This window comes from Microtus ochrogaster, unplaced genomic scaffold, assembly GCF_000317375.1.
Source record: "Microtus ochrogaster isolate Prairie Vole_2 unplaced genomic scaffold, MicOch1.0 UNK1267, whole genome shotgun sequence".
NCBI lineage: Eukaryota > Metazoa > Chordata > Mammalia > Rodentia > Cricetidae > Microtus > Microtus ochrogaster.
Window position 1 is genome coordinate 2,465 of NW_004950365.1, and position 3,682 is coordinate 6,146.

The 3,682-nt window shown below is 38.8% G+C and overlaps 1 pseudogene; it reads left to right on the forward strand.

The window, feature by feature from the left end:
* Positions 1 to 8: 8 nt before the first annotated feature.
* On the forward strand, positions 9 to 649 carry LOC101978999 (annotated as a pseudogene).
* Positions 650 to 3,682: the final 3,033 nt, after the last annotated feature.

Sequence of the window (3,682 nt, forward strand, 5' to 3'; positions counted from 1 at the left end):
ACTTATTTAAAAAACATAAAGTCATCTCCTTTAGAGGCTGTGTGACTCAAATCTTCTTCATCCATGCTATTGGTGGTGTGGAGATGGTGCTACTCATAGCCATGGCCTTTGATAGATATGTGGCCATATGTGCATCTCCTTTTTGATTACTGCCTTGGTAGTTGGCCCTATGCACTCTGTGATACAACTGGCTTTCATAGTAAATTTACCTCTCTGTGGTCCTAATATATTGGACAGCTTCTACTCTGACATTCCTCAATTCATCAAACTTGCTAGCATGGACACATACAGACTGGAATTACTGGCCTCAGTCAATAGTGGATTCATGTCTGTGTGTTCCTTCATAATTCTGATCATTTCCTATGTTGTCATTATATTTACTGTTCTGAAACATTCTTCCGGTGGTTCCTCCAAGGCCCTGTCTATGCTCTCAGCCCATGTGACTGTGGTGGTATTATTCTTTGGTCCTGCCATGTTTTTCTATACATGGCCTTCTTCCTCTACACACCTGGATAAGTTTATGGCCCTGTTTGATGCAGCTGTCAGTCCCTTTTTGAACCCTGTGATCTACACACTGAGAAATCAAGAAATGAAGATGGCAATAAGGAGAATATTTAGACAGCTAATGGGCTATAGACAAATCTCCTAAATAACTACATTGTAAACAGTCTTAATTGAGCATGGAAATTCATTATCGGCCAACCTCTGAGGAAAACATCCTTTGAATATGCTTTTATGTTTTTGCACACATGTATATATTTTGTCTGCTACTTATAAGGAAAGGGCAATTTCTTCCAAATACAAACACATATATTTATAGTGAAATGATTATATTAATCAGAAGCCATAATTCTTAAGGATTAGCATTTGTTTGAAACAAATATTTATTCATATAGAAGAAGAAATCCTTCTTTAAGATTTTAAAGCAAGTAAATCTTATTTAGATTTGAAAATACTCTCATAAGCTGCAATTTATTGCTATATTCCATGTAATATTTATATAGGCTCATTGGATCATGTAATTTTCTATATTTTTACCTTCTGCTCACTCTTTTACAATTTTTGGAACTTTCCAAATATTGAATGGAAGTTAAAAATTCCAGAGGATCCAGGTGAGTCTAAAATGTGCGGTAGAGGCCATGTATGTTGTGTGGAATAGCAGGAACAAGGCAAGGAATACTGCAGACTTTTTCTGCCTGAGGAACAGTTATTCAGTCATTTAATTTCTATTCCCCTTTCTTCCATATTCCTCCCTTTTCTTCTAAACATCATAATTTGCTTTCTGAGGATTGCAAGCATATGTACAGCGTTTATATCATTTTCACCTTTCCCTCTTTTCTTAGTAGCTCCTCCCATGTCCTTCTCCTATCTGTCCCAAATTCATGACTGTTTTTTTTTAGTGTTGCTGTGTGTACACATACAGACATATAATTTTCTGAGCCCTCTTAGATTTGCAAATATGCACTTGTGTTCATGGCTAACAACATGGGATTAGATACTCTATCAGGATGTCATCCCTGGTGAATACTTATCCATTCTTTCTCAGAATCCTTTCATTGCCTATAGCAGAATGGTAGTACTAGTTTATTCTCTAGATTCTATGCTGTCTGGAGCTGTGGATAACTGCCTAAGTTTACAGTGCCAATCAGGATGTCCTTTGTATTCAGTTCAATTAGGTAGCCATTGGTTATTTTCCAGGAGAAAGTGCCATTTGCACTATTGGGGTTATCTTGCCAGGCTAGTCATTCTTGTGGTTCATAGGCTTTACACCTGGGTAGTGCTATTGATTGCTTTTCTCTTTTGCAGCTTGGATAGCATCTTCAGATATTATAAAATAACTGAGACATAGTAGAGAAGAGATCACATTACAAAAGGCAACAGAGATGGAGGAGTAATGCTACCTCTGCTCCTTGACATAGTGATGTTGTCATCATGAGTGCCACAGGCCCGACATGTAGCTGCCAAGATTGAATTTTAACCTTCTGGCAATGTTCCTACTTTGGTATCACCAAAATTCAATTTATATTCTTTATATAAATAAAAGCGATCAACATTAAATTCATATGAATGGGGGCTGGAGAGATGGCTCAGAGGTTAACAGCACTGACTGTTCCTCCAAAGGTCCTGAGTTCAATTCCTAGCAACCATATGGTGGCTCACAACCATCTGTAATGGGGTCTGGTACTCTTTTCTGGCTTGCAGACATTCATGGAAGGAATGTTGTATACATAATAAATAAATAAATATTTAAAAAATTCATATGAATGAGGATAGGGAGATAGCTTAGTGGACAGTGTGATTATTGCATAAACTTGAGGACTTAAGTTACGATCCACAGAAGCTGGGCAAGCATAGTGGATGCATGTAACCCAAGTAAGTATTGGGCAAGCAAAGACAGAAGATCCCAGGGTATGTGGGCTAACTAGATTAGCTGTTGTGTTGAAATTTTGTTTGTCCTTTAACAAATAAAGTTTGCCTGATGATCAGAGTGCAGAGCTAATTCGCCGTAGAGGCCAGACAGTTTAATACCAATACTAGGAGGTGAAGACAGGAAGGGATATGGATGGATAAAGAGAGGAATGTAAGGTGGGAGGAGACAGGAGCTCAAGGTATTCAGTATGAGGATTCGCAGAGACAGGATCTTGCCCACTCCTGAGTCTTTGGGAGAGGCAAAAAGAACTCTAGTGGCTGGCTGCTCTGCTTTTCTGATCTTTTGCCCTTCACCTGCTAATATCTGACTCCAGGTTTTTATTATTAAGGCCATTTAGAACCCTCACAACAAGCTAATTGTTGAGTCCTGGATTTAATTGAGAGACCTTGTTACCCTAAGTAAAATGGAAAACAATGGAGGAAAACACCTGACATTAAATCCTCAACTCTTACCCACCAGTGGATATCATATGCATACATACTGAAGAGAGTAAGAAAAAATTACACATGACTACAAAGAGCTAAATCAATACTAAGCATATAGAGCAACGATGGATATATCATAATAGGACACTTCAAATTAAACTACAAACTTATAGTAACAAAACAGCAGGTGATGGGCAGAAAAACCGAAACAAAAATTTAAGCAAGACTGCTACTGTCTCTGAATTCCTGTTTCCTTGCTTGCTTGCTCTGTTCCTTCCTCTTCTGATATGGATAACAGCTAGCCAATCTGGGGCAAGTTATAAATCCAAGATGAGTCTGTGTGTTTCAAGGTCTCTCACTATCCATGTATTTTCTGGCTATGCCCTGTATTTGTTCCCAGCAGGAGGAAGCTTCTCTTGTCACAGTCATCAAATTCTTAACTAAGATGCTAATACTAATACACTAGAAAAACTTGCAGTTTGAGGAGGTTCCAAGGAGTCCCTTAAACAGCTAAGACTTGTTTATAGGACTGAAGGTCACTCTGAAAGCTGGTAGCAGGACCCCATTGTTGAGGACAGCATCCATACAACTCATTCAAGATTGGTTGAGCTGGTGTAGTCTTGGTGCCTCAATCCCATGTTCTAGTCTCTTTGGCATGAGAAGGTACTCACAGGCTACAGAAAGTGAAACTTGGACACCAATCAATCCACAAAACCATTTGACCTATAATCTGTTCTGCCAAAAAAGATGTGATGGGACAATGGTGGTACAGAACTTGTGGGAATTGTCAACTCCCATTTGGCTTCACTTGAGGCCCACAGCATGA